Genomic DNA, 12,883 nt, shown 5'->3' with positions numbered 1-12,883 from the left:
AGCAATTCCACTCCTGGCTGCTACCCAAGAGAAATTAAAACACATGTCTACACAAAGATTAGTATGTAAATGTTATAGCAATTTTATTCATAGTAGTCAAAAACTAGAAACCATCCACCTGCCCATTAACAGGGGAATGGATAAACAAATTGAAGTATATCCATACAACTGAAACTACTCAGCAATAATAAAAATGACCTTTAACAACATGGATGGACTTGGAGGATATTATGCTAAGGGAAATGTCAGACAGAGAAAGACAAATACTGTATGATACCACTTACATGTGGAATCTAAGAAAATATAACAAACTAGTGAACATAACAAAAATGAGACTCACAGATATAGAGAACAAACTAGTGGCTACCAGTGGGGAGAGGGAAGAGGGGAGGGGCAACATATGGGTAGGGGATTAAGAGGTACCAAACTACTGTGTATAAAAGAAATAAGCTACATGGACATATTGTACAACACAGGGAATATAGCCAATATTTTATAATAACTGTAAGTGGCGTATAACCTTTAAAAATTATGAAACATTATGTTATACACCTGTAACTTACATAACATTGTACATCAACTATACCTCAATTAAAAAAAAGACATGACGGCGCCGCCGGGCGCCCCACGGACTCTGCGTAGGGGTTGGCGCCGGAGAGGTCCGGCCGTCTGGGGCTGACACCCAGCGTCCAGCCCGTCGAGTCTGCGGCGCCTCGGCCCCGGTGCGCCGCCGCGGCCTGGGAGCGTCGGCCGGGCGGGCCGGCATTAAACTGAGATGTCCCTGTACGACGACCTGGGAGTGGAGACCAGTGACTCAAAAACAGCAGCCTGGTCCCAAAACTTCAAACTTCTGTAGTCTCAGCTCCAGGTGAAGAAGGCAGCTGTCACTCAGGCGAACAGCCAGAGGACAAAACAAAGTACAGTCCTTGCCCCGGTAAGCGACCTGAAGCGAGGTGGCTCTTCAGACCAGAGGCAGATTGTGGACACTCCGCCGCACGTGGCAGCGGGCCTCAAGGATCCGGTTCCCAGGGGGTTTCCTGCAGGAGAAGTTTTGATTCCCCTAGCTGATGAATATGATCCCAGGTTTCCTAACGATTATGAGAAAGTAGCGAGGCGCCAAAGAGAGGAGCGACAGAGACAGCGGGAGCTGTAAAGGCAGAAATAGAAGAGAGAGAAAAGAGGCGTAAAGACAGACGTGAAGCTAGGGGGTTTTCCAGGCGACCAGATTCAGATTCTGATGAAGATGAAGATTACGAGCCAGAGAGGAGGAAGAGAAGTATGGGCGGAGCTGCCATTGCACCACCCACTTCTCTTGTAGGGAAACACAAAGAGTTACCCCGAGACTTTCCTTATGCAGAGGATTCAAGACCTCGCTCACCGTCTTCCAAAGCTGCTATCCCTCCCCCAGTGTACGAGGAACAAGACAGACCCAGATCCCCGACCGGCCCCGGCAACTCCTTCCTCCCCAACATGGGTGGCACAGTAGCACATAAAATCATGCAGAAGTACGGCTTCCGGGAAGGCCAGGGTCTTGGGAAGCCAGAGCAGGGCTTGAGCACAGCGCTGTCAGTGGAGAAGACCAGCAAGCGGGGAGGCAAGATCATCCTGGGCGACGCCACTGAGAAAGATGCAACCAAGAAGTCGAATTCAAATCCATTAACTGAAATACGTTGTATCCTACTAAAGTGGTCCTACTAAGGAACATGGTTGGTGCAGGAGAGGTAGATGAAGACTTGCAAGTTGAAACCAAGGAAGAGTGTGAAAAATATGGCAAAGTTGGAAAATGTGTGATATTTGAAATTCCTGGTGCCCCTGATGATGAAGCAGTACGAATATTTTTAGAATTTGAGAGGGTTGAATCAGCAATTAAAGCTGTTGTTGATCTGAATGGGAGGTATTTTGGTGGACGGGTGGTCAAATCATGTTTCTACAATTTGGATAAATTCAGGGTCTTGGATTTGGCAGAACAAGTGTGATTGTAAGAACTAGAGCCCGAGTCATCTCCAGCGATCCTTCAACGAGCCGCAGACTGAGCAGAGGAGAGCAAGGCGACAGGCAGCCTGCGTGGCTGTGGGTACAGAGACTCTGGAAGGACTTCTAAGATATATGTCAACTGATCCCTTTTTTATTTTGTGGTTTTTTAATATAGTATAAAAATCCTTTAAAAAAAAACAAAACAGATAACTAATAAGAACCTGCTGTATAAAAAAATAAAATAAAATTCAAAAATTCAAAAACATAAGTAAATAAATAACAATCTGTGTGCCTCTTTGGTTGTTTCTCTTTTTTATTACCACTTCTGAGGTGATTACATGTTTTACTAGGATTTCATGATAATCCTCAAGTGCTTCAGTGATATGACATTTCTTGCACTAAAAAATCTAGAAAGTTTTGGGATATGGGGTTGTGTTACCCTTTGCTTTTCTTTTTTTTTTTTTTTTTGATTCATTTTGATAAAACCTGCAAGTTACTAAAAAAAGAAGAAAAAGAAATGACCTATGATACATGCAATCGCATGGATGAATCTCAACATTTTTGTGCTGAGTGAAAGAAGCCAGGCATAGAAGACTACATACTGGAAGATTTCATTTATATGAAACTATAAAAAAGACAAATCTATTAAGACGGAAAGCAGATCAGTGGATGTCTAGGACCAGGGATGGAAAATTGAGAAAGGGAACAGGGAACATTTTAGGATGATGTAAATGTTCTCTATATTGATCATGATACCGATTATACAGGTGTATAAATATGTCAAAAGTCACCAAATGGGGCTTCCCTGGTGGCGCAGTGGTTGAGAATCTGCCTGCTAATGCAGGGGACACGGGTTCGAGCCCTGGTCTGGGAAGATCCCACATGCCACGGAGCAGCTGGGCCCGTGAGCCACAACTACTGAGCCTGCGCGTCTGGAGCCTGTGCCCCGCAACGGGAGGGGCCGCGATAGTGAAAGGCCCGCGCACCGCGATGAAGAGCGGTCCCCGCACCGCGATGAAGAGTGGCCCCCGCTTGCCGCAACTAGAGAAAGCCCTCGCACGAACCGAAGACCCAACACAGCCAAAAATAAATAATAAATAAATAAATAAAAGTAGCTATAAAATTAAAAAAAAAAAAAAAAAAAAGTCACCAAATGCACACGTAAAATAGACGCATTTTAATCTGTAAATTATACATTAATAAAATTGATATTTTTTCACGAGTGCACATCCATGGGGGTTTTTATTGCAAAAAAGAAACTGTCTTGGAGGGTCTTACAGTTGCTGGATATGAGTTTGAGCTGGACCATGGAATGTTCTGGCATCATGGGTGAGGTCAGAGAATCCTGTCTGCTGGAGCTCTGGTGACAGTTGGAATCCTAACAGTCATACTGGTGCAGTGGGTGCAGACAGAGCTGCTGATGTTGCCAGTTCAGTGAAAGGGTGAAGGTCTCAAAGCATCAGGAGGCTTTGATTTACACTTTTGTACTTGGGTCATTCACAGTGGTTCCCAGAGAAGCAAGATCTGCCTGGTGACATGGACAAGGGGATGAAGTCTCCAGCCACTTTTCCAGGAACCCCCCCCCCCCCAGTGCTGATGCTGGGCCTGTGGTGAAGAGGCATAAAAGGAGAAGCATCCAGTGGTAAGGAAAACATAGTTTTGAGAGCTGAGAGTCCAGTCTGGTGGCCCAAAGCTGGCTAGACAAGCCCGCCTGTTTCCTAGGGAGGAAGAAAGAGTGAGAGCCCAGGGTTCATGGCTAGGAGAAAGGGCAGAGTGGCACAAGAAAGGAGAGCATCTTTAATGTCTTTCCCAGGGGACCCAAATGGCCTGAGGAAGACGGACTCTACGTGTCTCAATCTCTACCTTCTCAGAACTTTCCTCCCAAAGTTGCCTGTGCCCCCTGCCAGCCCCTGGGACACACCTCTTGCCTGGATCGCTCTATTCAGACAGAACTGTTGTTTCACCAAACTGGATTCTTTCCTATACTTTCCCTTTTTCAGTTACTGATGGCCACCTGTGGTCACTGGGGTTAGAAGGATGGCCTTAGAACCAGTTTCACTCCCCCATTTTACTGAGAAGGAAAATGGAGCCCTGGGAGGCAACATCCAAGTTATGAATTGGAAAACTTTAGATCTAGTCAGAACCAAGTTCAAATTTCACTCTCCCATTTGCTAGCTCTATCAAAGTGGACAAATCTCGTAAGGTCTTTGAGCCTCCTTTGCCTTAACTGTAAAAGAGGTACAATGACCCCTTCATCGTGGGGTTGTCCCAAGGATTACACAAGACAATGCGCAGACCGCACCTGCAGGATCTCTACCACGTAGTCGGCCACGAAAAATGGCCTTAGGGGTCAGGGGGAGGGTTGTATCTTGCCAGGAAGATGGCTGCCCTGGACATCTCACTGCCTTCTCTGGCCTTTGTTTCTGAAAAAATGCACTTCAGTGTTCATTCTGGTCTCTTAGGGCCCGTTAGTGTCTTTTTTCTTTTCTTTCCTCCTTTGATCTAAGTAGAGGAATCTGAGTACTCGATGGCAGTTTTCTGACCCAACTAATACCCTTTTCCACCTGTGTAACTGATGGTGGTGGCAGAAATAACCACAAGAGCCCCAGTAATAATACCTTTCCCACCCACACAGGCAGGCTTTGCCCTCTTTAGAAGCAGCAAAGGGCAGGGCGTGCAACAGGGCAGCAGACGGCCACACTCACCGGCGACCTAAGCCCCCTCACAGAAGCCCCTGGAGCGATGACTACCACTATCCCCCAATCCAGAGTGTTCTTCCCGCCCTGGCACGGCAAGCAGGACAGACTAGGGGCTGGGGTTTATTTTCACAGGTCTCACCATGCCTGGAAGATAGATTACAGGCAGGTACATGCGCAAGAAGTTTTCAAACTCCAGATCCAAGATGTCCCTGATCCAGAGCTCACACTCGGCCCATGTGGTATCAGCAACTGGCCCCGGCAACCCCTTCCAGCACCACCCCACTCCTTCCTCTAGGGGGAGCTGATGAGCCACAGGTGCTCAACCCCAATTACTATTTACTTCATCGGTGTAAGCTTAGCTCATCACAATGTCATTAGCATCAAGAGGCAACTCAAAACTCGGGCAACCAGAAGTGATGTTCAGGTCATCTGTCCTAAAGCAAGACCCCCAGGTCACATTCCACCAGTGTCCTTGGCTCACTTCACTTCTGCAGTAGCAAGAAAGCCAAAACTTCACAGACTTCTACCCAAGTACCCTTCATGTACTTACTACTAAAACCTAAAAACTGTCTGTCTTCTGATACTACAGATTTATCTTATGATAGGACTCTTCACATAATATCAATCACGGCTAACACTTATTGAACATTTACATTGTCCCAGGAACTGCGCTAAGTGTTTGAAATGCATGATTTCACTTAATCCCCACAACATTCTATAAGGTAGTTACCATTATTATGCCCGTTTCACAGATAAGGAAACTGAGGCTCTTAGACTTTGAGTCTAATAGCAGAAAGATTTGAACCCAAGTCTGTTGTTCTAATTATTATTCCTACCACTACCTTGCAACATTAATTATAAATCAGAGGGGATCATTTCCTCGTAGCCCTTATGCTGTGGGTACAACATTTTGACAATTGAGACACATACTCTGCTATTAATACACAGACAGTCAAATGTCCTTCTCTGAGTTGACAATGTGGTCCTAACCTTCAGGTCCAAGAGCGTCTCAAGAAACAGCTTAACCTGGTAGTAAGTTACTACCAGAGAGCAACCTTCAGGTCCAAGAGCGTCTCAAGAAACAGCTTAACCTGGTAGTAAGTTACTACCAGAGAGCAGAGGAAACTAGTCATTCAGTTGAAGCACATTGCCATTTTTGATCCATCTTTGGCATCCTGATGCATGACAGTAATGATCCTGTTTGCCAGGTACTGCCACTGGCTGGGCTTTGATCCTGATGGCATCACCTGGGCTTAATGCCCTGTAGAGTCCTGCTGAGAATCTAGCGAGGCAGAGGGGGGCTTTCGGAGCCTCCTGCCTCAACTCTCTGACTCTGCTCTGATTCCCCGTCCCCCTGCATAAATCTTGGGGGCTTCTCTGGGGTGTTTGTATGAGCATGTGGGAGAAGAGTCTTAAGCTCTTTCCTGAGAAGAGGCTGCACCCATTCCACAGGGTCCCAGAGCCCTTCCAGGAGGCCAGATTTGGTGGGAGCAGGGAGTGGGTAGTGGAGGAGCAGGATTTTATGACAGCAAGACAAATGAGGTACTCCCTTATTCAGAACCAAATGTCCTACTGATTGGTGTAGGGTCAAAATGTTAAGCGCTGAGAAAGTCCAAGGAAGGAGAGGGGATGGGAGCGAGGGCAGTAGAAAAGATTTCAGGAGCAGAGAGCCTTAAGCCAACGGGCAGGATTTGGATAAGAAGGACATTCCTGGCAGAGAACAGATGAAAGATTATACTGAATGAGGACCAAAGGGGAGAGGCTAGAGGCATGAGATGTAGCTGAGGACCCTGTGGGGAACCTGAGCAGCAGAGCAGAGTGGGCCTAGAGTGGGAGTGAGAGGAGGTAGTAAGGAATAGGGCTGCACCGTGAGGGAAATGGCTTCCCGGGAAGACCAAACTCACAAGGTGTGCTGGACAGAGAGGTGATGGAGAGGCTTGGAAGCAGGAGTCCAGTTAGGAGGTCCAAACCTGTCACCCAGTTCCAACATGTGGGTTTTTTCCCTACACCAAGCAACTGTCTGGCACCAGCTAGGTGTTCTACAATTCAACTCAACGCTGACACTATCAACCCAGAGATGGCATCAGATCCCACAGGTTAAGGGCTCAGTCCTATAAGACTAACCCCCCACACTTCCCCACTTGAGACACCAATCACAAGTCCAGGTTGTCACCTGTGCTTCTGACTGACCGGCTATAGATGGGAGCTTCCCACAACCCCTCCTTGGGTTTGATTAATTTGCTAGAGTAGCTCACATAACTCAGAGAAACATTTTACTTACTAGACAACTAGTTTATTATAAAAGGATATAACTCAGGAACAGCCAGATGGTAGAGACACATAGTACAAGGTGGGGGGAAAGGGCTCGGAGCTTCATGCTCTCCCCAAGTGCACCACTCTCCCCAAATCACCATCCCAGAAGCTTTCTGAACCCCATCCTTAGGGGTTTTATGGAGGCTTCATTACATAGGCTGGTTGATTACATCATCGGCCACTGGCGGGGGGGCTTCTAAGGGTGGGGACTGGTTGCCAACCACCTGATTAGATGACACGGGTTCAAGCCCTGGTCCGGGAAGATCCCACATGCCATGGAGCAACTAAGCCCGTGCGCCACAACTACTGAGCCCACGTGCCACAACTACTGAGCCCGTGTGCCACAACTACTGAAGCCCATGCGCCTAGAGCCCGTGTTCCGCAACAAGAGAAACCACCGCAATGAGAAGCCCGCGCACAGCAACAAAGAGTAGCCCCTGCTCGCCGCATCTAGAGAAAGCCTGCGCACAGCAACGAAGACCCAAAGCAGCCAAAAATAAATAAATAAATTAATTAATTTAAAACAAAATTTTTTTAAACTAATAAAAAAAAAAGTTCCCAGCAAAAGACGGGAAAATGGGACTTGACCTTGCCATCTTCCCAGGCTTTTGGCTTCTCTGTACCTACCCGCTTCCTAGACTAGTACCATCACCAATGCCTTAGGGTAGCTTTAGACCAAAGGCAAGTTGTCTGAATTGACTTCTCCTTCCGGTCCTGAGGACAACACTACAAGCTTGGGAAAAAGTGACCTTTCCCCAGCCTCTGGTATCACCTCTCCTTTCTCTCAAGCAAGACTCTCTGGACATGGATTCCAACACCACTCCACTCCTGCTGCCCCCTGGGGTCTCATTAGAATCTGTCAAAGTCTTGAGCAGCTCAGGACTTGGCCCTGGAGACAACTCTCAGACACAAAGCCCAGCCAGACGGGAGCATCCTAAGTTTGTCACCTCCCAGGAAAGCCTCTTGAAACACTCTTCACCAGCCAGGAACCCTCAAGCATCAGAGATAGAAGTTCATTAACTGAACTCTTTCCAAGCGCATTTCTCAGAAAGCATCCCCTCCCTTTCTGCCTCCTACATTACCTGAAAATTCCTGGCAGCTCCACCTCGACTGACAGGTGTGGATTCTCAGGACTGTGACAATTATTTGAACGTGTTTGTTTAGTGTTTCCATATTTGAATAGGCAACACCCCCATTAAGGCTGAGAGGTTGGTACCATCAGCCTCAGCTTAGATAAAAGGAGAGGGAAGCAGCTTAGATAAAAGGAAGAGGTTAAGTTGCTTCTCCAAGTTCACAGGGCTAGCAAGTGAGGGAAACAAGATTCTCTGTCTCATTCTAGAGCCCAGACTCCTGACCCCCACGCTCTAGTGCTGGGCTGTCCAATAGAATAGCCACTAGCCACTACTCTAGCTACTTATGTTCAAGTTTTAATTAATGAGAATCAAGTAAAATTAAAAATCCACTTCCTCAGTTCTAATAGTCACACTCCAGGGGCCCACTAGCCACGTGTGCCTAGTGGTTGTCACATCTGAGAGTGCAAATATGGACTGTTTCCACCCTCATGGCGAGTTCTGCTGGACAGCCTGTAGCCTGATGCTTCTCATTTATACATCTGGGCAAGAGGCAAAGTTACTGCCCGGCCCACCACCCTCACGGCTACCCCATCCCTTCATGAAAATAGCCCCAAATGCCTCTTCAGAGCAGCATGACCCTGACTTGTCTTTCTTTTCTTGCTGCCAGCTCTGTCCAGTCTCCAGGAGGGTGGCAGGAAACCTCGCCAACAAGACACATGGAAAGAATGAGATTTGAGGGCTGAGACTGTGCAGCCAGGCCTCCCCACACGTGTACCGGTGGTCCAATAGGAAAATGGCAGTGAGTGAGTCCCCAGCCACAGCCCATGCAAGGGGTAGATGCCCTCAGCCTCACCATGGATGTCGCTGACATTTCTCGGGAGTCAGCGTGCCCTCCTGGCCCCCAAGCTGTGTTACGGCCAATTGTCCCTAGAAACTCGGTCTTTACTAGCTTCTGGAAGTTTTAAGGGCGAGGAATATCCATTTTTCATAAAGCCCTGGATTCCTCTTGACTTCTGTACACTCAGAGCTTACATCTGGAAAAGAAACCTCATCCTCTGATCAGCTACCTTGTGGTTTCTTTTTAGAAAGAAACTTTACTGAAGGAATGTGCCCAGCAGGTTGCCTGTTGGCCCCGAGTGGCATTTCGGCCGTGCCTCCTCTACCTTTAGAACCACACTCCCCAAGGATACCCAGGAGCGTCCATCTCCCGCTCTCAGCATCCAGCATGGAGACTGCACCCCGCTTCCCTGGTCTCTGCCTCAGCGGTTTCAGCCCCATTTCGCATCCTGTTCATTTCTGGTCCAAACACAGCCTGCTGGCACCATATTCCTTTCCTGCTGGCACCATATTCCTTTCCTGCTGGCACCATATTCCTTTCCTGCTGGCTGTGGGTCCTGCTCAGCTTGCTCTTCTGGGCATCTACCCCCTGACTCCAGGGGAGTGAGGAGAGGGGGCAGGCTCTGCTTTCTGACTGCCTGCCCGGTGACCCGTGATAAGGTAGAAGTCAGGATGCCGAAGTTCTTCCTAACCCAGGATGGAGTGTGCATCCCAAGCCCCAAGCTGCAGTGACCAGCCACTGGGACATCCCCACCATGATCTTCTCCCTTTTCGGGAGTAGCGTCTCTAGCAGAGAAACTGACTGTGTCTTTTTTTCCAGGTTTCCTCCTCCGTATCAGACTCAGGGTCAGACAGGAGGTTTTCAATGGACACATCCTCCCTACAGTAAGCCCCTCAGGAAGGACCCTCTCTCCATGTGACTCTAGCCCCTTTCTCACCAACTAAGAGGTTGGCCCTCACTTTAGCATTTGGACCTGCAAGTAGTAGGCATTAAGGACCCTCTTCCTGTTAGATAGCACACAGAAAGCAGACAAAGCATGTAGGAAGAATAGCAGGATGAGGACAAATATCGTGCTGAAAGGTTGACTGGAAGAAAAAGTATTTGCAAAACGTTTGCTGAAGAGCCACTGTCAGCCTATATTCATAGCTATTCTATTACCATAAAAACAGCCCATACAAACTGATAAGAAAAATTTCAAGGAAAACTTTGGAAAAAGGGCAGAATTTATGAAAAGGCAATTCTCACACACATACACAGATGCACACGCAAGGTAACTGAAATGTCTAAAATGGAATATGTTCAATTTCACTGATAGAAGGGAAAATAGAAGACTGTGAGAAGACAGTTTTCACCCATTAGATTGGCAAAGATTAAAAAGAATGAACATTCCCAGTGCTGGCAGGATGCTGTGTCAAAAACTGTGAAGGGTCTGGCATGTTTTCCCACTTGCACAGTTTTTGTTTTATATATATATATATATATATATATATATACACATATATATGTGTGTGTGTGTGTGTGTGTATATATATATATATATATATATATATATATATATATATATATATATATATATATATATATATATATATATATATATATATATATATGCTGCAGAAGCATGAGCACTTGGGTCAGAGAAAAGAGTTCTTTATTGATGCAACCAGATCAATAGAGTAAAGTGCAGTGACAGTCCCTCACTCCTAGACCCACAGGTAATGCTGTGAGGGCTGATAAAAATTCTCTTGTGAGTGGCAGGTTTCATTCCATAGACAAGGGATGGAAAAAAATATTTACTCCATTTGTATACAGGAGAGAGACAGCCATCTCCCTCTTCTCTGGGAAGGAGAGGGAAAAACCTTTACCCATTGGAGAAGAGATAGGAAGGATCCTGGATGCTTACTCTGACCTTTTGGAATGTAAAAATCTCTCTCCAAGGGCCAGCTAAGCCCAGTAGGTGTCTCAGGCTTTTACCAAGAGATGGCTCCAAGGTTGGGGCTTCATCCCTTTTGAAACGTAAACACTAGGGAAATAGTGGTCCACTATTCCTGACACTTTGGAAGCTTAACCTAGGGATCTAGTCCAGATTACACTCATTTGTCCCATTTGGGGAGATAAGAGAAATTTTGTTATCCTTTTGGATTAGAGGAATCAGCAAATGGCTACAGATCTAATTCTCATAGTGTATGAAAAGCAAAACGTGCCTAGGAGAAGTGAAGGCAAACATTCTCTGTCTTTATACCAAATACATTTCTCTGTCTCAGGAGGCTAGAGCATTTTACAGGAGCACTGAGAAATCCAGAGAAGGTTTATTTCCCCACACAAGGTTGCAGAGAGAAAAGGGCATTCTTGGCCTTTGCTGACAGAAATGTGTATTGCTATAGCTCTTTAGGGAAGTAATCTAGCAAATCTATTCTGACTGCACACCTTAATACTCCAGAAATCCCACTTTATAAAATATAACAAACAGAAATGAAACACAAAGTCAAAGGAATATACATATAAGAATGCAAATTGCAGGACTGATAGAAATGGCAACAAATGGAAAACAATTGAAATACCTGTCCATAAGAAATGTATAAATTGCTGAAACAGTTATACCATGAAGTATGTTGTGGGCTTTTTTAATGTTTATTCTATATCTTCATAGATATAGAAGTATATCTATGTATGTAAATATATACTTGCATACATAGGTGAGAAAGGCAGAATGGAAGAGATATATAATATATCCATTTGTAAAATGATGAAAAAACTTACATGTACATGTCATACAGGTACATGATTATATGGGAGAAAGATGTGGGAGGATAGACTTCTCATATTAATTGCCTTTGGGAGAGTGGAGATAGGAAAAGAAAGAGGAAGGTAAAGTTTAAATTCAGCAAAAAAGAAAAATATGCCTAGCTCAGTATCAGCGGAAGATTTAGGATATAAAATTATCTCTGTGATATTACTCTAGGTATATACTAATTGAATCTACTCCTGGATAAGGACTAGAATAGTATGTCAACAAATGAAAATATTTTATTTGGGGACTCATATTTTATTTATTCACTCAACAAATATACTGAATGTCTACTCTGTACTAGGCCCTGTTCTCATCCCCGGAAAGATGGTACTAGACAGAATCCTTGAACTCATGGAGTTTACTCTCTAGTGGGGAAGATAGACAATGACTTTGGTCAAGAACAAATGTGTCAGAAAATGTCAGGTGGTAATAAGTGCTATGATGAAAAATTAAAACAGGAGAAGGACCAGGGTGATGGGGTTGCCATTTTAAATGGTGATCAGAAACAGCGTCTCTCTGATCTAAGCAAGGACCTAAAGAAAGTAGGGAAGCAATCACACGCTTTCTCCTTCCCAGGTCAAGCATCATCAGGCTCTCAGCCCTGCCTTTCATGGTTTATTTCTGGACCCTCTCTCAAAGGGCTCCAGTTAGTGGATCCCAAAACCAAACACACCCTTCTTCTAGTGTGGTTTAACTAACACAGGGAAGAGGCAGTGAGTACGCACCTAGCTTTCCCCTGGAAACATACACCATGTTGTATGTAGAATAAAATTGTTCTGGAGGCAGTAAGATGTCAGAGTGAAAAGTATGTAATTTGGAGGCACGTGTTCTAGATTCAACACCTGGCTCTCCTACTTACTAGCTGCATGACCTTGAGCAAGTTATTTATCCCCTCTGGGACCTTCTCAATAAAACGAAGGATAATAATCCTATCTACTCCTGTAGAAACCATTAATTTTAAAAACTTAAACGACGCCTGGTACATAATAAGAGCTAAAAAGAAATAGCTCTGTTATTACTATTGCTACTTACTATTGCTACTGCTAATATTTTAAGGGTTGGCCCACTTGCAGTATGGACTCACATTGAACTTGTAGAGTTTTGAGGGCCTGGTTGCAACTTACAAATGGTCACTCCTCTTTTCTTAGAACTTACCTCCTATTGGTAAGGGAGGCAGGGAGAAAGAGAAGACAGG

The 12,883-nt window shown here is 45.5% G+C and overlaps 1 long non-coding RNA gene and 1 pseudogene across 1 annotated transcript in view; one reads left to right on the top strand and one right to left on the bottom strand.

The window, feature by feature from the left end:
• The first annotated feature begins 720 nt into the window (after positions 1-720).
• LOC118896456 lies at positions 721-2,132 on the top strand (annotated as a pseudogene).
• A 1,075-nt stretch (positions 2,133-3,207) lies between these two features.
• LOC118896458 overlaps positions 3,208-12,883 on the bottom strand; it is a 57,299-nt gene continuing 47,623 nt past the window's right edge. Inside the window, exon 4 of the long non-coding RNA XR_005020179.1 lies at positions 3,208-3,579. This is a non-coding gene — a long non-coding RNA (uncharacterized LOC118896458). The remainder of the gene's footprint in view (positions 3,580-12,883) is intronic.

Source organism: Balaenoptera musculus, chromosome 6, assembly GCF_009873245.2.
Source record: "Balaenoptera musculus isolate JJ_BM4_2016_0621 chromosome 6, mBalMus1.pri.v3, whole genome shotgun sequence".
Taxonomy (NCBI): Eukaryota; Metazoa; Chordata; class Mammalia; order Artiodactyla; family Balaenopteridae; genus Balaenoptera; species Balaenoptera musculus.
This window is presented reverse-complemented; position numbering and strand designations above follow the sequence as displayed.